Here is a 23,451-nt window from a genome sequence, read left to right on the forward strand (position 1 = left end):
ATTTCCCTTTACCTGTCTTCTTCGGGGCCACCTCAAGTGAGGATGAAATGCAACAGCAGACTATCTCTGGCTAGAGGCAATAAATCACACTAGCCCAATTATACACCAGGCCTGAGCTGTTTCCTCCACCACTGATTGTTTGCAGGTAGCAGTTGTGGGAGCTTCTGTGGAACAGATTCAGGTGGTGCAGCTGCTCAAACTCATAACTCACCTACAGTGTTTTCTGAAAATGTGTGGCTTAACTGCATCTACCCTAAAAGACCAACCTGGTGAGTGATGAGATGAGTGGGAAGTAGTGAGGATGACCTGGATTTTCCATTGAGGAAGTGGCCAAGTCCTGTGGACAAATTGTACCTAGGAAAAGGTACAAAAACAGGAGAATGGATCATGTGTTCAGTATTGGTACTGATGACTATTAAGTTGCTGTGGGCATCTGAATATAGATGTTGTGACGGTTTTAAAACATGTCTGAAAATTCTTTGACACTGTTTCCATAAAGAGATGGTGTCTTTGTCTCCTCTCCTTGAATCTAAATGGGCCTTTGTGACAGATCTGATGAATAGAATGCAGGAATGTGATGTCCAAGGCTAGTTTAGAAAAGACCATGTTGGTTTCTCTGGAGATACTTGCTCTGGGTGCTATCAGTGTCCTTCCACCAAAGCCCCCCAGGAACACACCTGCAGCTAAACAAATTGGATTTATTGCTTATTGTAGCAAAGGACAACATTCACCAGGGGGAACCACAGGTTATCTCAGTAAGAGGGTTTTAGAAAGAACCTATTATAAGATTTGGGCTTTGGTTGGGTGATTTGGGGGAAGGTTTAAGGAATCAGGGGTGGCCAGGCACGGTGGCTCACGCCTGTAATCCCAGCACTTTGGGAGGCTGAGGCAGATGGATCACGAGATCAGGAGATCGAGACCATCCTGACTAACACGGTGAAACCCCATCTCTACTAAAAATTCAAAAAATTAGCCGGGCGTGGTGGCGGGCGCCTGTAGTCCCAGCTACTCAGGAGGCTGAGGCAGGAGAATGGCATGAACCCAGGAGGCGGAGCTTGCAGTGAGCCGAGATCACACCACTGTGCTCCAGCCTGGGTGACAGAGTGAGACTCTGTCTCAAAAAAAAAAAAAAAAAAAAAAAAAGGAATCAGGGGTTTGGTCTAGATTGAATGCTCTCAGAAAATGGGAGTAATTCTAGGGTTGGATATTTTGTAAGTGGCATAGTGACCTTGTTTTGTCTGTCCTTACACAAATGATGAAGTAGGCTGGTTTTGTTTCATTTTATCTTGGTCGCAGAGTAACTTTGTCTGAGGTTGGTGTTCTATAAGATTGTATATGTCCAATCAGAGAATGACATGGCTTAGCTGTGAATGTCAGATCAGTTCTGGACATGAGAGGCTGATATTTTCTTTTTGAGCTTTCAGTTGTCATGTAAGAAGTCTGGCTACTATGAGGCCATTGCATAGAGTGATTGTATACCTATATATAAGAGAGATGGTTTGGAGTTCAAGCCCCCAGCTAGTCAAGTCTTCCCAGCCCAGGAGACAGATGTTCGAATGAAGGAGACTTAGGTAATTTCAGCCCCAGTCACTGTCTGACCACAACTGCATGAGGGACCCTGAGGGAGAACTGCTTTGCTGGACCCAGTCAACCTCTAGATTTGTAAGTAAAATAAATAGTTATCATTGATTGAAGTCACTGTTCTAGGGGTGGTTTTTCCTACAGTAATGTCATTGATACAGGTGTCTGGCAGGCAGTTGGCTCTAGAGGTCTGGAGCTAAGGAGAAAGATCTAGCTTGGAGATATGGGTCAGGAACTCCTTTTACAAGGAGAAAAGTGCTTGAAGTCATTTGAATGGATGACATCACCTGAAAGATAATATACATTGAGAAAGAAAAAAATAAAAAGTTGACAATAGCACCTTTAGTAACAACACTGAAGAGACCAGGAAGAAATAAAGAAACATTTGCGAGGAGACAGAGAAGGAGTGAATAAGGTGATCAAATGGCATCCATCCGAGAGATGATGTCCAGGAAGCCAACAATGAGAACATTTCAGAAAGAAGAGTGTTGTCCACAGAGTTAAATGCTGTGAAGAGAGATGGAGTAAGACAAGATTGATTAGCACCAATGAGCTTTCATTGTTGACAAATGCAGTTTGAGGGAAATTGGGGGCTAGGGAGTGATGGGGCAGGAACCAGAATGCAGTGGGGTAAGGAGGGGTAAGAAGATGAGAAGAATGCCAAATCTGTGCTGTTTGCCACATCATGGGCCCTCTCTCCATACTATTTATATGTGTACAATTTTTTTCTACAATTTAATAATGCATTAAACAATCACATCACATCACAAACCCAACAATTCCAGAATAGCATGGGTAGATCATACCGTGGTGTATTTTTAATGTTATACTAACCTGTAGTTTTGAGTCATAAATGTACTACTATGTTGTTGGTTTTTTTTTTTTTTTTGGTCTGTCATTACAGTAATCACTTTAAATCTCTTATTGTTTATTTCTCTTGCAATTAAAATAGTTCATCATTTAAAATAGTACCCAGTGTTCAGTGTCAATTGGTGCCTTGTAATTACTTCAGAAAAACAGTCTCAGTTTAAAAGTTATAAACTCTTAATGCCTCTCTGCAGGAGGAATAGCTAACTTTTGCCAGAGCCGTCTGGGGAGCGTTATTCTAGTCATACCCTGCTAATTCATTGGCTTGATTGTCAGGGCTCCTGGTCTAGTTCACTCTCCTGGGAGGCTGGTGGGGGACCCTGCTTATCCCAGTGGGGGTCCAGGCCTCCTTGACAACAGTGAATGAGTTGCTAGGAGGCTATGGAAAGAAATTCCTCTAGTTCCATCCACAAGTAGATCCCACTGCAGTGGCCTCATTTGGCTCCTCTAATCCTCTCTTTCCCACCTTTTTTCAGGGCAAGTCTCACTCTATTTTCTTCATTACTTGCTTGTGGTTTCCTTGCTGGAGATGCTTGGAGGCAAGCATTATGACAAGGATGGGCGCGGGTGGGAGTAAGGCCTTTAAATGAAGAGCTTACATTTCAAAGAACTTGAAATGTGTATTTCAAATGTCACTTCCAAATGAGGTTGTACACACAGACAGAAACGCAATTAACAGATTTGGAAGAGGCCACGTAGCATGCAGTTGAAACTCCTGTTGCACTCCTTGGCTATTCTTGTCTGTGGCATCTTTGTAACAAATCCTGTAGTCACCTTGTAAATACCATCATAGAATATATTGTATTTAAAAAACATTCTTTACTCCGATGTAAAAGTTGAAAAGGTACTATTATTTTTAAAAATCTGTATTGGATTTTTTTTTTTTTTTTTTTTTTTTTTTAGGATGCCAGAAGCCTCTAAAATGGAAAACCCCCGGTGCTTCTCCGCATCTGAGAATCTCTGCTTGGGGCAGCAACTTTGAGCCTGTGGGGAAGGAACTGTCCATGTGGAGTGGTCTGGTGAATGCTCAAGGAGCTGCGGAAGGGAAGGTAGTGAGGAGACCGTTACATATTGAGCACGTTTTGGTGCCTAGCATTGTACTGGCCTTTCACATGCTACGTTTAATCATGCAGGATTGTATGGAATGAGGCCTGGGTTTGCGAAGTCCTGGGGGAGATTGTCTGAGCTGTCATTTGAAGGGAAAACTGTAGCATGTGGGAGTTAAAAACAGCTTGGGATGGAGTTTGAGGTAGGGGGAGAGGGAAAAAGATCTTGGCAGATACATTCTGAACAAATACTTGTGTCATTCTCAATTGTGTAGTCTTTATGACTTTTCCTGTGTTCATCTGGTTGGCAGATGAATGCAAAATGCCTTTTAGCTTCATAGAAGACACACATGAATCATGGCTATGTGATAAATAGAAGAAGCCATGTTTCAGAGGGTTTCTGGTGTGTGTACGTGTGCACACATGTGGCATGTGTGTGGGCACACCCTTTTGCCAAATGGACCACCAGTTTAAATCGATTTTCAACAGGGCAGATTTCATATGCTTCTTTAGTGTGGCCCAAGTCAATCTATTTTTAGAAGGGGAAAGTAGAGCATGTTCTGAAAGTTCTTTTCTTCTGCCATCAGGGATTGTGGTACTTTTTATTTATAGTAATTTCAGGTCCCTAAATACTTCAAGCAAAATTAATGAGGCAAACAAAAAAAATTAGGTACCAGATAATTGGATCATGTGTTATTTTACAGAGAACTTTATTTATCTTGCCTTTGGAAAATATAATTTGTATTTTTCAAAATTGTGATTAGATCTAATTCTTTTCCAAGATTTACTTAAAAGAAATATTTCTGCCTAGGCACAAGGATGTGTATAGCACAACTGGCCTTGTGTTACTGACTTAATGATGCAAAGAAAAATATATAAGAATCAGTTTTTTTAATGTGTTAATATTTATCATAATGGAAATAGTCTTACTAATTAGCAATAACTAGAAAAATGTCTACTATTTATTGAGCCACTACTATGTGCCATATTCTTTACCTATGTTCATTTTCTCTTCTATATTCAAAATAATCCTATAAAGTATGCTTTATGATCACCATTTGTTCCAATAGGGTCTCAAAGATATGAGGTAATTATTCCTATGACATTGAGCCTATGAATGGCAGAGCTGGGAGTTTGAACCTAAGTCTGATGACTCTCAAGCTTATAGTCTTTCCACTCAAACAAGCTGCTCCTCAAAGTCATGGAAATAACTGAGAATAGCATTCAGTTTTACAGCTAGGAAGGTAGTTGTAGTTGTGTTTATTATTCAATACTGTCCATATTCAAAGAACCATTCATTGAGCTTCTATTTTACTCCAGTCATGGTGATAAATAATGCAGAACCTAGAGATGAAAGATAAAATGGCCTTGCCCTCAAGGAACCCATGGGCTACTTGGGAAAACTAATAGGAATATTAATGATTATAATGCAGATGTTAGGTGCAATGAGAGAGGTAACAAGGTACTACAGGGGCCTGACAAAGGCCCACAGTTTCTCTGTGTGTGTGTGTGTGTGTGTGTGTGTGTGTATGTGTGTTTGGGAAAAGGCAAAAGACACTTTAGATAAAGGGAACAACATAGACAAAATCAAGGGCTTGACAGCATATAACTTATATGAGACATAGCAAGTTGTTTGCTTTAACTAGAAAATAGTGGTTATGTGTGGCAGACTATGGGAAATGAGAATGTAAGTCCTTGAGAACGGTAACTTTAGAAATCGTACGTTTTGGAATGTACATAACCTTTTAAAATTGTCTCAATATGATAGATATTTTCCTTCTGTTTTGGAGTATCTGTCTTTTATTTTTATTTTTTATTTTTTTGAGGTGGAGTCTCACGCTGTCACCTAGGCTGGAGTACAATGGTGCAATCTTAGCTCACTGCAACCTTCACCTCCTGGGTTCAAGCGATTCTCCTGCCTCAGCCTCCTGAGTAGCTGGGATTACAGGCACCTGCCACCATGCCTGGCTGTTTTTTTGTATTTTTAATAGAGATGGGGTTTCTCCACGTTGGCCAGGCTGGTCTCGAACTCCTGACCTCAGATGATCCACCTGTCTCAGCCTCACAAAGTGCTGGGATTTCAGGCGTGAGCCACCACACCTGGCCTGGGGTGTCCATCTTTTAAAGACACACTGTAAGAGTCATAATATTTTCCCAAAGAAGATATGTAATTAGTACACAAATACATGTTAAAACTAGGTGTTATTGGTAATCAAAATTTAAAAAAAATTAACCCAACCAAATAATAAAACTAATGAAAATATTTAATATTGATAAGAACAAGATGTGACAAGCATAATTGTGTTTTGCTGATTGGTCTGTAAAGTGGTTCAAAACTTTTGTAAACGATACATAAGCTATTTTAAATGTTTATGCCCTTTGATTCAATAGCACTAGGTTTGGTACTTTATAATAGGAAAGTTATTAGAAATATTTATTGCAGGGTTTCTTTAATGATGAGTCATAAGAATCAGCCTAAGTAGCTATGGTACATCACTTTGATGCAACTTAATGTGTCATTAAAAATCATGTTTATGAATAACATTCCAGATGCATTTAATATATTCTAGCTGAAAAAAAGATACTGAAACATTTTGTGTTTATATATGTCTACATGTATATCTATATATATCCCTCTCCCTGTCAATCTATAAATTAAAAACTATACATTAAAAACTGCAAATTAAAACTATATACTAAAGAAAGAAACTGGAAAGAAATCCACAGAATGTTAATAATCATGGTTATTGTGTTTGAGTGGTAGGACTATGGATAATTTTTTCTTTCCATTTTTATACATTTTTCACTTTTTTTTTTTTAATTTGAGATAGAGTCTCACTCTGTCACCCAGGCTGGAGTGCAGTGGCACGATCTTGGCTTACTGCAACCTCTGCCTCCGGGTTCAATCAATTATTCTACCTCAGCCTCCAGAGTAGCTGGAATTACAGGTGCACACCCTCACACCCAGCTAATTTTTGTATTTTTGGTAGAGACAGGGTTTCACTATGTTGGTCAGGCTAGTCTCAAAGTCCTCCCAAAGTGCTGGGCCTCCAAAAGTGCTGGGATTTGGCCTCCAAAAGTGCTGGGATTATAGGTGTGAGCACCACACCCGGCCCATTTTTCATATTTTTAATGATGTTTTTAACTTCAAGAGTAAAAATTTGTAATTTAAAATTTGTTTAACTTTTACAAATAAAAATTCCAAATGAAAATTAAAATTACTATATGTTTTTGTTACTGGACAAGAAAAGATGCATTATAGAGTCTGGTTTTATTTTGTTTTCTGATAAATCTATGGCTGGGCAGCAAGTGGGTAATTCTTTTCAAAAATTCTCACTGTTAACTAGATTTCTCTTGGGATAGCTCTGCTGAACTGGAATGAGATCTTCTCCCCCAGAGCCACTTGCTGTTTTGATTTTCTGGAAAGAGAGAAATTATAGAAAGCTACAATCTACAAATTGCTATGTACTACAGTCTACTAAATAGTATAATACTTTATTTTGCAAACTATATCTCTCAGAGTACAAGGCTCCACAGCTAGTCTTGCACCAAATATGCGAGGTTCTTGAATAGTCATTTTCTCAAAGTTCCCGTTTCTTTACAAAGCAAGTTGAGGGGGGAAGCAGAGAGAGCACTCTGGTGCTTCCAAAAGCATCAGCTATCCACACTCTGCCTATTGAAAACAGCAAATCTGATCATGTGTGTCATTGTCCAGGAATAAACAATCACAAAAAGGCATCAATAAGGCCTATAAAAACAAGAGTGCATGCGAGAAGATGTGATTGTTATGAAACAGGAGCACAAGGCTACTAAGAGAGGGCAAGTCTAAAGGAAAAGTCATCAGGGTGAGATGGAAATAGATATAGGAGGAATAGTGAACGGTGGCAAGGAAGTAAAGGAATACAAAAGTAATAAAATAGACATGAAGTCCTTGCCCACGCCTATGGCCTGAATGGTATTGCCTGGGTTTTCTTGTAGGATTTTAATGGTTTTAGGTCTAACATTTAAGTCTTTAATCCATCTTGAATTAATTTTTGTATAAGGTGTAAGGAAGGGATCCAGTTCAGCTTTCTACATATGGCTAGCCAGTTTTCCCAGCACCATTTATTAAATAGGGAATCCTTTCCCCATTTCTTGTTTTTGTCAGGTTTGTCAAAGATCAAATAGTTGTAGATATGCGGCATCATTTCTGAGGGCTCTGTTCTGTTCCATTGATCTATATCTCTGTTGTGGTACCAGTACCATGCTGTTTTGGTTACTGTAGCCTTGTAGTATAGTTTGAAGTCAGGTAGCGTGATGCCTCCAGCTTTGTTCTTTTGGCTTAGGATTGACTTGGCAATGCGGGCTCTTTTTTGGTTCCATATGAACTTTAAAGTAGTTTTTTCCAATTCTGTGAAGAAAGTCATTGGTAGCTTGATGGGGATGGCATTGAATCTATAAATTACTTTGGGCAGTATGGCCATTTTCACGATATTGATTCTTCCAACCCATGAGCATGGAATGTTCTTCCATTTGTTTGTATCCTCTTTGATTTCATTGAGCAGTGGTTTGTAGTTCTCCTTGAAGAGGTCCTTCACATCTCTCGTAAGTTGGATTCCTAGGTATTTTATTCTCTTTGAAGCAATTGTGAATGGGAGTTCACTCATGATTTGGCTCTCTGTTTGTCTGTGATTGGTGTACAAGAATGCTTGTGATTTTTGTACATTGATTTTGTATCCTGAGACTTTGCTGAAGTTGCTAATCAGCTTAAGGAGATTTTGGGCTGGGACAATGGGATTTTCTAGATATACAATCATGTCATCTGCAAACAGGGACAGTTTGACTTCCTCTTTTCCTAATTGAATACCCTTTATTTCCTTCTCCTGCCTGATTGCTCTGGCCAGAACTTCCAGCACTATGTTGAACAGGAGCAGTGAGAGAGGGCATCCCTGTCTTGTGCCAGTTTTCAGAGGGAATGCTTCCAGTTTTTGCCCATTCAGTATGATATTGGCTGTGGGTTTGTCGTATATAGCTCTTATTATTTTGAGATACGTCCCATCAATACCTAATTTATTGAGAGTTTTTAGCATGAAGGGGAAGTCAGTGTGGCGATTCCTCAGGGACCTAGAACTAGAAATACCATTTGACCCAGCCATCCCATTACTGGGTATATACCCAAAGGACTATAAATCATGCTGCTATAAAGACACATGCACACGTATGTTTACTGTGGCACTATTCACAATAGCAAAGAGTTGGAACCAACCCAAATGTCCAACAACAATAGACTGGATTAAGAAAATGTGGCACATATACACCATGGAATACTATGCAGCCATAAAAAATGATGAGTTCGTGTCCTTTGTAGGGACATGGATGAAACTGGAAAACATCATTCTCAGTAAACTATCGCAAGGACAAAAAACCAAACACCGCATGTTCTCACTCATAGGTGGCAATTGAACAATGAGAACTCATGGACACAGGAAGGGGAACATCACATTCCGGGTACTGTTGTGGGGTGGGGGGTGGGGGGGGCGGGGACAGCATTAGGAGATATACCTAATGCTAAATGACGAGCTAATGGGTGCAGGAAATCAACATGGCACATGGATACATATGTAACAAACCTGCACATTGTGCACATGTACCCTAAAACCTAAAGTATAAAAAAAATATATATATATATTTGAAAAAAAAAAAAAGTAATAAAATATCCATTGCATTAGTCCGTTCTTGCATTGCTATAAAGAAATACCTGAGACTGGATAATTTATAAAGAAAAGAAGTTTATTTGGTTTATGGTTCTGCAGGCTGTATGAGAAGCATGGTGCCAGCATCTGCTCCTGGTGAGGCCTCAGGAAGCTTCTATTCATGGAGGAAAGTGAAGGGGGAGCTAGCATATCACATGGTGAGAGATGGAGTGAGAGAGAGAGAGAAAGAGAGAGAGGAGATGCCAGTCTTTTAAATAACTAGATCTTATGTGAACTCAGAGTAAGAACTCACTTATTATGAGGACAATATCAAGACATTCATGAGGAATCTGACCCCATGACCCAAACACTTCCCACTAGGCCAACCTCCAACATGGGCAGTCACATATCAACATAAGACTTGGAGGGGACAAAACATCCAAACCATATCACCCACATTGAGGGAGCAATGAGCAGACTCCATACTGCAGAACACACATGGGGAACAAACTTGAGAAGTTTCCCCAGGGCTTAGGGTAAGAGGACAAGGGGCTGGAAAAAGAAAGATAATGGATATAGATGACAGAGAATGGAGTTGGAAGCTACATCTAAGAACTTTACATATTCCTAAGGAACCCACAAAGATAAAACAAACAGAGCAAGTATGAAAGATGTAATAGAAGCAAATGACCCTGCATTGAAAATGATCAAAGTATGCGGATTGGAAAGGCTCACAAATTCCAATAAAAAGAATTGAAAACAAAAAAAATGCTGCAATAACATTCTTTAAACTATATTAATTATAAGGTTTTAACAAAAATAAGTAGTCAGGCAGTAGTAAAAAGTTTGCCAATAAAGAAACCAAAATTAAACTCTAACTTTTCTTATGTAATACCAAATTCCAGAACTTGGAAACATAATCTGCATGCTTTACCAGGGACCAGATTATGAGGCAGGTATTTAAGATTAGAAAAGTTCTCTTTCATTGGTAAAGGCAACAGAAAGATATATTTTAGAAGTAGAAGCTCTCTAACATAGACACCATTCTGCCCCCCCCCAAAAAAACTAAGATAAATGTAACAAAATAAAATGAGCTTCAAGGTATATTTTGGTCACTGAGAGATGATTCAAAAGAAGACTTTGAACAATGAGAATGTTAACCTTTAAAAGAATAGGTGGAATTTTTCGTTACTCAGTTTGTTCAATAAAATCATGGGTCCACTATAACCTGATGTATCTTGTTGCTTAAAGGGAAAGCGTGGCTCTACCTTTTCTGCTTTCTTCTCTGTTCATGGTATAGAAAATGTATTTTTGTTAACCAATTATTTACTTCACACTTGAGGTAGACTTTGTTGCCATGTTGGATGGCTATTTTGTTAGGTCAAGCAGTTTTCTGCCACATGTCTATGTGATTTTAAATAATGTAGCCCTCACTCTCAGCTTCTGCTATAGGGACCACATGCTTTGTGGTAACCAGCTGCTGCCAAAATTGGATGATAGCAGGCTCTTGACCCATGCCTGTCAAGTCATAGGTGCTTAAGGGCATGGGAGTTGGAGTCAGACTGTCTGGTTCCAAATCCAAGGTCTACCAGTTGATTTTGACCTTAATTTTCTTATTCTGTAAAATGAGTTTATTGATTGTTCCCACTCAATTTGTTTGAGGTGAAGATTAAATGAGTTAATACCTGTAACTTTTTGACTGGCACAAGACACAATCCTATTACATGTTCTGAAAAAAAAAATTCTCTACAGGAGCCAAAGGAATGAATTCTATTTCCTCCACTACTGCTACAACTCAACACTTCTAATCACCAAATGTGTGGAGGTTTTTCTACATCAGTTTGTCAGACACCTACTAGGTGTCCTGTAATTCAGTTCAGTTCTGACACCATCTACATGGAAACAGCATCCGATCCCATGGACTAAAAGCTCAGTCTCATAAGACTGTCTGTAATGGCCCAAGTGGGTTCTTCTTGCCTGCTGCACAGAAAAACCAATACATTGAGGCAGTGGTGTTGCAGTAGAGAAAGCATTTGATAATCACAAGGCCAGCCAAGTGGAAGGACGGGAGATAATTCTTAAATCTGCCTCCCCAAAAGCTCAGGGGCTAGGGTTTTTAAGGATAATTTGGCAGACAGGGAACTAGGGAATGAGTGCTGCTGATGAGTTGTGGATGAAATCATAGGAGTATCCAAACTGTCTTCGCATGCTGAGTCAGTTTCTGGGTGGAAGTTTCTGTGTGGGAGTCAATTTCTTGGCATGAGTCACAGGTCTGGGTGGAGTCAGTTAGTTGCCAGAATGCAAAAGTTTAAAAATATCTCAGAGACCAATGTTAGATTTTGACAATGGTGATTTTATCTATAGGAGCAAGAGGGGAAGTTAAAAATCTTGTGACCTCTGGCTACATGATTCTTGAGCAGTAAGTTATTATAGAAAGGCAAGCTAGGGAACAATGGCTGGTTATCATTTAACTACACCTACATCTTAGCAGAATTTAGGTTCTTCTCATAATCCCAACCTTGTGGACTTTCATTAGTCTTACAAAGGCAGTTTCAGTCCCCCACCAAGGAGGGGATTAGTTTCAGGTAGGGACTGTTATCATCTTTGTTTTAAAGTTAAAAAAGGCAGTTAGCTTGTGATGTTAGAAGAAAGATGTCAGATTTCTCTCACTGTCATAGTTTTTGCAAAGGTGGTTTCATGGCCCCACTTGAAATGAGAATGGGAAGTCCAGGTTTTCACCTGTGCTTTAGACTGGGTGGAGATAAATTAAAGGTTCACAGGACCTCCTCCTCAGATTTGACCATTTGCTAGAATGGTTCACAGAACTCAGAAAAACAGTTTACTTTAAAAGGAAATTACAACTCAGGAAAAGCCAGATGGAAGAGAGGCATAGGGCAAGGTATGTGGCAAGGAGCATGAAGCTTCCATGCATTCTTGGACTCATCACCCTCTCAGCACCTCCATGTGTTCAGCAACCTGGAAGCTCTTTGAAAAATGTTCTTAAGCCAGGTGTGGTGGCTCATGCCTGTAATCCCCGCACGTTGGGAGGCCAAGGTGGGTGGATCATCTGAGGTCAGCAGTTCGAGACCAGCCTGGCCAATGTGGCGAAACCCCATCTTTACTAAAAAGAAATTAGCCAGGTGTGCTGGCACATGCCTGTAATCCTAGCTATTTGGGAGACTGAGGCAGGAGAATTGCTTGAACTCAGGAGGCAGAGGTTGCAGTAAGCCAAGATTGTGTTACTGGCCTAGGTGACAGAGCAGGACTCCATCTCAAAAAAAAAAAAAAAAAAGAAAGAAAGAAAGAAAAGAAAAAGAAGAATGTTCCTTCAGATTTTTATGAGGGCTTCATTGCATATACATGCCCCTGCCTGGAGGTTGGTCTGGAGGTTGGGCTGAAAGTTCCAACTCTAACCACATGGTTGATTTCCCTGGCAACAGCCCCTCTTATCATTAGGGACTTTCCAAAAGTCACCTCATTAACACAAACTCTGGTGTGACTGAATAACAAAAGATGCTCCTGTTACCTTTATTGCTCTTAGAAAATTCCAAGGGTTTTGGGGCTTTGTGCCAAAACAAACTATATATATATTATATAATATAATTATATGTAATTAATATATATTAAATATTTATATATATTATATATAAATTATATAATATTTTATATAATATAATATTTTTATATATATTTATATATTCTATATATATAGAAAGTATAGAAAGAAGCTAGGGAATAGATTAGGGTTGCAAGGAGGGATAACAAATGGAGATTAGGAAATAGTGGAGACTGTGATTAAGCAGAGCCTGTCATTAGGCATTTCTGATACAAACCCAGATGCTGTCATATTACCTCACTGAATGCTTGCCTTGAAACACTTGTTTTAGCACAGATAAATTCAGCACCTAAGAACAGCTTATCCTTTCTATGGCCATTGAACTTATGAGCTCCACTAAATAGGATAACTCCCTTTATGCCGGGAAATCTACCAAAATTACCTGTGTCAGAAGGGTAAGAAAAGAGAATCCAGGATCCAGAATGGGATTGAAGTGATCTCCCATTCTTTTTGTGATATTTAGACTGCCTTCTGCCTCTCCAATTGACAGAATAAAGACCAAACTTCTACCCGGGTGGGTAGGGCCTATCCTGAGGATGGAGACTTTCTAAGTATAGATGGTCAAGAAACTGGTGCACATTTCAGTTAGACGCGTCTCTAAGTTTTCTGGGCTTGGACTATTCTAAGAATGAATAATTATGAAAATTGAGGCAGCTCAGAGACTCATTTTCTAAGATTTCAATATATGATTAGCAAAGTGCTATAGAAAAAAATAAAATGACACAGTTTGAGGGTGGGCATCTTGTATCTTTCTGTCCCAGGTCTTTCCTGTGCTTGTAATTCTTTCATTGATAAAGAACTCAGCTATCTATCCAGGCATGATGGCTCATGCCTGTTTTCTCAACACTTTGGGAGGCTGAGATGGGGGGATCACTTGAGGTCAGGAGTTCGAGACCAGCCTGGCCACCATGGTGAAACCCACAGGGTGAAACGTCTCTACTAAAAATACAAAAGTTAGCTGGGAACCTGTAGTCTGAGCTACTCAGAAGGCTGAGGCAGGAGAATTGCTTGAACTCGGGACTTGGAGGTTGCAGAGAGCCAAGATTGTGCCACTGCACTCCAGCCTGGTTGACAGAGCAAGACTCCATCTCAAAAAAAAAAAAAAAAAAAAAAAAAAATCGAATTCAGCAGTGTGTGGTTCTTTTGAATCTATGGTATGTATTAGCACATCACCCCAGAGCAGAGGTTCTCAACAATTGATTTTATTCCCCAGGGGACATTTGGCAATGTCTGGAGACAATTTTGGAACTTAGAGGCTGATGCTATTGGTGTTGTGGGCAGATGACAAGACAGACTGCAAACGTTCTCCAATTCAGAAGGCAGCCTCCACAAAAAGAATTATTCAGTCCAAAGTGTTAATAGTGCTGTTACTGAGAAACCATGCCCTAGAGAAGCAGCCTAGAACTTTGAGTTTTTCCTTTTTTTTTTTTTTTCAATCAACTAATGAGAATAAATGTGGAGCAGACGGGCAAAAATGTCAGCAGCCCCCTGTGGTTTTCAAAATCATTTCAGATATTTGCTATTCACCAGTGTCAGCCAATGTGTTTATTTTTGAAAGGTCAGAAATTTCATAGGGCCAGATTACTAAAATGCTTATTATTATTTTTTTTGTTTTCAAGAGCTTATGTTAGTTATCTAGTATAGAGATCCCTTTGTTCTGAGTACTGGACCTTTTTCACTTACCAAAACTCTTCTACTCTATATGTTCTTCACCCTGATAATCCAAGAAGTCTGAATCCTCCCCATGGCTCTCCCCTGTTTCCATCCCCAGTCGGTAGGTTTCCCACAGGTCTCCAGTGTGCTTTGAAAGTGGGACCTCCTAACAGATTCACAGTTTGAACATGGTAGTCCTCTGAGCTGTTCAGTATTTTAAATCTCTCTGCAGTTAGTTATAATCATTCAACTCTTTTAGTCATTCTTCTAATGTCAGTATAGATAACTAAAAGATTGTAATATTAGAAGACCTATTTCCCAGAGACCACTAAGACAATCTCATGGATATCCCACTGTAGTAAATAGAGTCTATTTTCTACCCAGCATCTGGTAGAGTAATTCAGACATGTGTTTTGACAGTTTGCCTGAAAGTAACTTGACAAATAATTTTACTAAAGAATCCTAGAAAGTCAATGGCAACATTTTGTTCATTCTAAGTTGTTCAAGCCACATCCTTAGATGTGGTTGATTCAAATTTCTTTAGAACTGGAAAAGTACAAGAGAATTAGTATTCCAGTAATAAGGAATCATGGATTGTGTTAGTCTTTTTAAAACATAAACTAGTTTAGCACATAAGTGGTGGCCTAGTACATTTTAAAGTGGAGTCCAAGGGAAATTTCTTGAATTGCTGTAGTTCTCATGGTGTCCTGCTGAAGCCTTGTAGATATTGATTGTGCTGCCTCCCACCACCACCCCCTTCATTCCAGATCAGCTCAAAGACAACTTAGAAGGTCCTATCCTGGTCTCCTGTCTGAAACATATACTTTCTCTCCTCCCGCCCCCAGCCTGCCCATACTATCCCAATCCTTCTCTACCCTATTATTCCTCTGTTTTGTTTTCAATATAAAAATCTTATCTATTTCTTTAGACGTTAATCATCTATCACTCCCCAGACACTACAATGTCTGCACTCATTCCCTGAGTAACTGAAACCTAGAGGCCCGGGGGTTATTTTTGAAACTTCCTTTCCTTGGCGTTCTCCTCTAACTGCTCTTCCAATTCATCGGCTGGGTTTGACTCTTCTAATTCCAAATCCGTCTGGAACTCGTGTACCTCTCGCAGTGTCCACTGCTGTTGTTGTGCTGGTCTGGGGCACAATCGACACTCATGCTCACCCAACTGCAGCAGCCCCCTGCCTGCTGCTTATTTTGACCACACCTCTTTTTGAACCTATTCTGTACAGAGGAGCTGGAAAGAGTCAGTAAAAATACAGAGCATAGTGTTCATTGCCTTGCTTGGACAGGACCTGCCATGTGTGTCTTCTCTATAGTATTGGCTGAATGCATAAACAGCGAGAAATAAATGTGTAGAGAGTAAACTGATAGAAAGCTGCCCTCAGTCATCTCCCATGGAGAGGGCTAGTGATGACTGGCGAAGGTCACAGAGCTACTATGTGTTAGATTTTGGACTAAAATCAAATTTTTCTGAGAACGGTCAAGAGTTTATTTATAGAAAACATGCTGCTCTATCTCTTTATTCCTTCTCATTCCCTGCAAATTAGTGGCATTTTAGTTTACTTTAATGCACAATTATTTTTAATTTTGACTGAAAAATTAACACTCATTTACTTCTTAAAACTATTTCTTTACTGAAGAGCATAGAGAAATATGGGAATAATTTATCAACCTACCATAGGTGGAATTTTTACTTTCATCTTTATACTTTCTTCTTCATTGTTGCTTTTTTTAAAAACGTAATTATGCATTTATTTTTATAATCAAGAAATATGTGAAGTTACATAAATGTGTAATGAATTTCATTACTGGGAACAAACTACTGGTGATATTTTACATTTGATTTTAGCCAAAAGGCCGAGAAGCGATGCTGGTGATATTCTAATGTACTATAACTTATTCTAATATTTCATGGGATTTATTTGCAATTAGTGTGATATAAATTTCCATAATGTATGGAAAGATATATTAGAAGATGCTAACCATGGGCTTAAGAAAGTAGATTTCATAATTTGAAACACGGCCCACACAATTAATAAGTATAAGACATTTGGCACTCTACTTCTAATCTCTTGATTTTTTATAGCAACTGTCTTTAAGAACCCCAACATATTCATGGATTTTTTAGAAACTTAATTATTTCTTAGAAAAATCCTTTGAAAAAGGAAAATTATATTTGACAGTTTTCTAAAGATTTTCTGTGCAGAAATTGTATCTGGATATATGTATAAAGCCCTGAAGTAATCTATACATTTTATCACTGGTCTTCAGATATGTTGGCAGAGTCACTCATGAAATATATGCTTGAAATTAATGTAATTACTCTGACATTTGTTATTTTAATAAGTATTCTTAGCTAATACATAGAGGAATAAATTAAAGGAACTCTAACACCAAAATTATCCTTTCTTAATTAAATAAGAAGGACTGCAATTATTTAAAAAGTGTATGTCAAATCCAAGTTGCCTTCAAATGTAATTTAATTTTCTGTTACTTATGTTTTAAATTGGCCATAGTTTTTTTCATTGTTCATTTTTCTTAATTCTTTAGGCACTACTTATCCCCCAACTCCAGCAATCAAAATTAATCCTAATTTGCATCACAATAATTTAAAATAGATCAAAGAACCAATTTCATAGCCTAATTCAAAAGCATCATGCTACCAATATATAGTATTAATAAAACATATTTCTGGTTTTGCCGATCCAGTTTTTTTTTTTTTTTTTAATTAAGTGCCTAACACAGTGCCCAGCACAGAAAAAGCACTTGATACATGTTTGGTAATGTCTTTGTGACCGTCGTTTTTACTAACGTTGTATATTGGTACTACTAAAGGCTAATGGGATGCTTGTATTATGGTGTGATAATATAGTTAGGATGACCACTTGTCATGGCTGACCTGTGAGAATCCTGTTTAATGTCTATTGTTCCAGTTTTCTCCAACTTAACATTTTAGCGCTCACAAGTATGTGATGTGGAGGATAAATTTTATGGTCACCAATCCTTTATTGTAAAGAATCATGATGCAAAGGCTCCAGTGTAGTCATCACTCATCTCTTGATTTAGGCATCTAAGCTATCCAGGCATCATCATGGGGGTGAGCAGCCTGAATGACAGTAAGCTTTCCAAGTATGGAGACATGCACTTAAGATAGGTATAGTTATTCCAATGCCAATCTCCTCTTACCTGCTGTATGTCAAGAATCAGGCAACATTTAGGAAATGAAACCACAAGTCTTTGTCTCTTTTTTTACCCTTTATCTCAAAATGGTTTTTACTTGGGATTTGAGGTTTTTTTTTTTGTCTTTTGTTTTTTTTTTTTTTTTGAGAAGGAGTCTCGCTCTGTCGCCCGGGCTGGAGTGCAGTGGCGCAACCTTGGCTCACTGCAAGCTCTGCCTCCCAGGTTCACATCATTCTCCTGCCTCAGCCTCCCGAGTAGCTGGGACTACAGGCGCCTGCCACCAACGCCTGACTAATTTTTTGTATTTTTAGTAGAGACGGGGTTTCACTGTGTTAGCCAAGATGATCTCAATCTCCTGACCTCATGATCCACCCGCCTCAGCCTCCCAAAGTGCTGGGATTACGGGTGTGAGCCACGGTGCCTGGCCTTTACTTGGGATTTGATTATGAATGAAAATGTAAAGAAATTCACTAGATGTGTCCATCTTTTCATGTGGCAGACAATAAGGACTAGATATATGGTGGTCAAAATTACATTTGTGGGTATAGCCTAATAGCCTAAACCAATGATACTTACGTGGCAGTTTTTTTTTTCTTTTAAAGACAGGGCCTCACTCTGTTGCCCAGGCTGGAATGCAGTGGTGCGATCTCAGCTCACTGCAACCTCTGCAGCCTGGGTTCAAATGATCCTCCTGCCTAAACCTCTTGAGTAGCTGAGATTATAGGCATGCACCACCATGCCCAACTAATTTTTGTATTTTTAGTAGAGATGATGCTTTTCCATGTTGGCTAGGCTTGTTTTAACTCCTGACCTCAAGTGATCCACCTGTCTTGGCCTCCCAAAATGCTGGGATAGCAGGCGTGAGCCACTGCACCTAGCCTCACCCTGGACTTTTATGACAATGCCAAATATATGCACCACGTCAAAAACAGTCCTTTTCACTGTCCTCCAGTAGAAAAAGCTCAATAATGGGTCTATAAACTCCTGGATTTAGTCCAGACTATGTAATTTGTGAAACTTAGTGCCAAAAGTAGGGTCCTTTGTTCAAAAATTATTAAGAGTTTCCAGATGGCAACAGTGGAACAGTCAATGAAGCACAGGATCCTTCTGTCCCCAAAGTCCTGAACAACGGCAGAAATCTTGTGCCCGTGCATTCATCCCTGCTTGGATCCTTTACCTGTTGATCTCCTTTGTTTTCTTTCCAGACAACAATTATGGACAACTTATTATTAATATATGTGAGCCACTGTGTTCACTATCAAAATAAAAATATGCTTATAAGGTAGTCCAAAATCTTTTTTTTTTTTTTTTTGAGAGAGAGTCTCACTCTGTTGCCCGGGCTGGAGTGCAGTGGCGCGATCTCGGCTCACTGCACTCTCCGCCTCCCAGGTTCAAGTGATTCTCCTCCCGCAGCCTCCTGAGTAGCTAGGATTACAGGTGTGTGCCACCACGCCCGGCTAGTTTTTTGTATTTTTGATAGAGACAGGGTTTCATGATAGTGGCCAGGCTGGTTTCGAACTCCTGACCTCATGATCCGCCTGTCTTGGCCTCCCAAGGTGCTGGGATTACAGGAGTGAGCCACTGTGCCTGGCCCCATATCTTAGATTTTGGTGATTAAGGCCCTCACAAGGTAGATGAAATAACACCCAGAATTTGGCTAGCTTATTTTCTCCTTAAGATGCTCAGCTGTGATTTTCTGTATATTAGTCTCAAGCTGCAAATTCTCTGTTCCAGGATCTTATGATCTGTGTCCTAACTACATATTATAGGGCCCCAGTGGTCCCTATGCCTCTGATTCTATTGTCATTACACACTTCCTGTTTCATTCCTATAGACAAATTTATTCATGACTAGGGAACAGATTATGCTAGTAAAGGTGCTGGCTAACACGAGTATAAGGCAAGAACTTAAACGTAAATATCTCTAGGGGTTGGACAGGCAATGTGCCTTAAATAGTAAAGCTATCAGGTAGGGATTGACTGCATGCCTGCAGAGGAAACAGCTGCCTATTTAGCCACAGAAGATTATTGCCATGTAAAAATGTGAGTGTGGTTTGTCAAATATTTTTAAAGAAAAGTCAGAAATCCAAAAATTTGTATGAAATTTTTAAACTTTTTATATTGTCAATTCAATTTTTAAAAAGACTTAATACAAGCAGAGAAAAATAACTGCAGCCCAAGGTTAAGCCAAGAAGTATCAGTTTTCTACTTTTTCTTTGTAGTCAGATTTGTTCAGATATAATTCGATGTAATAAATAAACCCTTTAAGTTCTATGAGTTTTAACAAACACCTACATTAGTGTGACAATCACTGTAGACAAGATATAGAATAATTCTCTTGTCTCCCCTCCAAAATTCTCTCAAGCCTTTTTATGGTTAATTCTTCTAGCTCCTGACAATCACTAATAAATTTTCTGTCTATAGTTTTGCCTTTTTAAGAATGTCAAATAAATGGAACACTACTGTATGTAGCCTTTTGAGACAGGCTTCTTTCACTGAGCACAAATAATTTGGCTTATTCATGTTGTTATATGTATTTAGATTGTTTCTATCTAATTTTCAAAGGTTTTTTTCCTTCCTTTCTTCTCCTTTCCTCCCTCCTTCCTTCCCTTCTTTTTTTCTTCTTCCTCCTTTTATTCTGCCTTTTTTCTCTCCTTCTTACTTTCCCACTTTTTTAGATATCAGGTGTACAGAAGTAGATTAATCTTGATATTTATTTCATAACATACTCTCATTTGGGCCCATGCATGGCTTGTATTTCAATAGCTCTATTGAGATAAAACTCATGTACATTCACATGGAGAAACAGCCCTGTGGAGGGAAAGAAATTGATATGCAGTAAACTACACATACTCATTTACAACTTGAAAAGTTTGCCATATGTATACACAATGAAACCATCAACACTTTCAAGGTAATAGCATATCTCAGTTTCCTTGTGTCTTTATGTTATTCTTCCCTCCTTCCATCTGATCTGCTTTCTGTGACTGCATTTTCTAGAATTTTATGTAAATTAAACCATATAGCGTGTGCTCTTTTTTTGTCTGGCTTCTTTCATGCAGCATAATTATTTTGCCATTCATATCAGTTTTTGTGTGTATCAATAATTCATTCTGTATTATTACAAATTAGCATTCAATTACATGAATACATTGCAATTTATTCATTTGTGAATGGACATTGCATTATTTCCAGTTTTGGCTGCAACAAAGATTCATGTGGAAGTCTGTACAGGGACATATGCTTTCATTTCTCTTGGGTAAATGTCTTAGAGTAGAATGGCTAAGTCATATGGTAGATGTATGTTTAACTTTTAAAGACATTGCCAAGTTGTTGTCCAAAGTGTGTACCATTTTACATTCCTGGCAGCAGTGTATGAGAGTTCTAGTTCTTCACCATCCCCCTTCCAACACTTGCTATAGTCAGTCTTGCAATTTTAGCCATTTTAATAAATGTGTAGTGGTATCTCACTGTTGTTTTAATTTGCATTTCCCTAGTGCCTAGTTATGTTGTGTCTTTACTTTTGTTTATTTGCCATCATTATCTTCCTTGGTCAAATATCTGTTTAATAATTCATACATTTTTTATTGGACTGTTTGTTTTCTTATTAGTAACTCTGGAGAGTGCTGTATGTATTCTGGATACAAATGTATGATTTGCAAATATTTTCTCCCAGTCTGTGATTGTCTTTTCATTCTCCTAGCAGTCTTTTGAAGAGCAGATGCTCTTAATTTTATAAAGTTCACTTTATGGTTTTTTTTATTTTATGGATTGGACATTTGGTGTTATATCTAAAAAAAAATCTGCCTAACCCATAGCCTTATGTGTTTTCTTCTAGAAGTTTTATAGTTTTAGGTTTTACATTTGGGTCTATGGTCCATTTTGAGTTAATTTTTGTATATGGTATAAGATGCAGTTTGAAGATTTTTTTTAATATGTGGAAAACTGATTGTTCCAGCACTATTTATTGAAAAGACTAATTTCTCCATTAAATTGTCTTTGTATGTTTGTTGTGAATCATTTGACTATGTATGTGTGAGTCTATTTCTGAATTCTCTTTTCTGTTTCAGTGATTCATCTATGTTGATGCCAATGCTACACTGTCCTGATAACTGTAGTTAATGAAGTCTTAAAGTTAGGTAGTAAAAGTCTGCTGTTTTCTTCCTTTTCAAGGTTGCATTTTCCTATTCCAAGTAATTTGCATTAATCAAAAAGTACATGGAAAATGTGTATTATAAAAAAAGGTATGGAATTTAAAAATTTTCAAAATTCTTTTGCATCAAAGTAAATGTGTACTAACTTGTTGTAATATGTGTGAACAGGAGCTAGTTTGAGGCACTAAAAAGGATAAATCATCAATTTAAAAACAGCCCCTATCAGAGCAACATGAATTCTGATAAAATTGAAGCAAGAACAAATATCAAATTTATTGCAAGTGTGGGTGAAAAAAGTGTGAAATCATTGATGCTTTATGAAAAATTTATGGGGAAAATGTCGCATTATCAAATAGATAACTCATTTTAAGAACAGATGATATGATGTCAAAGTCGAAGCCCACAGCAGCAGACCATCCACATTAATTGATAGGAAAAAAAATTCATCTTGTTTGTGTCTTAATTGAAGAGCACTGATGATTAACAGCACAAATAATAGCCACAACCATATACATCTCAACTGGCTCAGCTTACACAATTCTGACTGAAAAATTAAAATTGGCCGAAGTTTCCACTCTCTGGGTGCCAAAACCATTCTGCCCAGATCAGCTGCAGGCAAGAGTAGAGCTTTTGATGGAAATTTTAAATAAATGGGATCAAGGTCCAGAAAGATTTCTTAAAAGAACATTAATAGGAGATGAAACATGGCTTATCAGTATGAGCCTGAAGCCAAAGCACATTCAAAACAATGGCTACCAAGAGGTGGAAGTGGCCCAGTCAAAATAAGGGCGGACCAGTCAAGAGCAAAGATCATGGCAACAGTTTTTTGGATGTTCAAGGCACTTTTCTTGACTTTCTGGAGAGTCAAAGAACAATAATATCTCTCATTATGAGAGTGTTTTGAGAAAGTCAAAGCGTTAGCAGAAAAACGTCTGGCAAAGCCTCACCACAGAGTCCTTCTCCACCATGACAATGTTCCTGTTCATTGTCATGAAACAAGCTCTCACGAAACAAAGCTCTAATTTTGTAAGAATTTCAATGGGAAATCATTAGACATCCACCTTGGAGTCTTGATTTGGTTTCTTCTGACTTTTTGTTTTCTAATCTTAAAATAATCTTTAAGGGGCACCCATTTTTCCTTAGTTAATAATGTAAAAAAGACTGCATTGACATAGTCCAGTTCCCAGGATCTTCATTTCTTAAGGAATGGACTATTTGGCTGGTATCATTGCTTACAAAAGTGTCTTAAACTTGATGGAGCTTACATTGAGAAATAAAGTTTATATTTTTCATTTTAATCTTTTAATTATATTTTTCCACAAAATTTTTGAAGTCCTCTCATATATATAAATTTTTGGAATCAGCTTATCAAGTTATTTACATTTACTGCTATATCACACTCTGTTTTGTGAATATTCCAAAATTATAGTCTATGATTTATATGGCTGTGACTATTGCGTAATTTACATATCTATATACTGATGATCATATTTTGCAATGTTTTTGTTATTGTTATTCTATTATGAACAGCACTACTAATGTAAATAGTGTTTGCCACCTCATACACAGGTGCATGTTAATTGTAATAGTCTTAGTATTAAATTTTCTGAGTCACAGTTTAGCAAAAGCTCCACTTTTTACAGGATATTGCTGGATTGTTTTCCAAAGT

Source organism: Hylobates moloch, unplaced genomic scaffold (genome assembly GCF_009828535.3).
Source record: "Hylobates moloch isolate HMO894 unplaced genomic scaffold, HMol_V3 SCAFFOLD_10, whole genome shotgun sequence".
Taxonomy (NCBI): Eukaryota; Metazoa; Chordata; class Mammalia; order Primates; family Hylobatidae; genus Hylobates; species Hylobates moloch.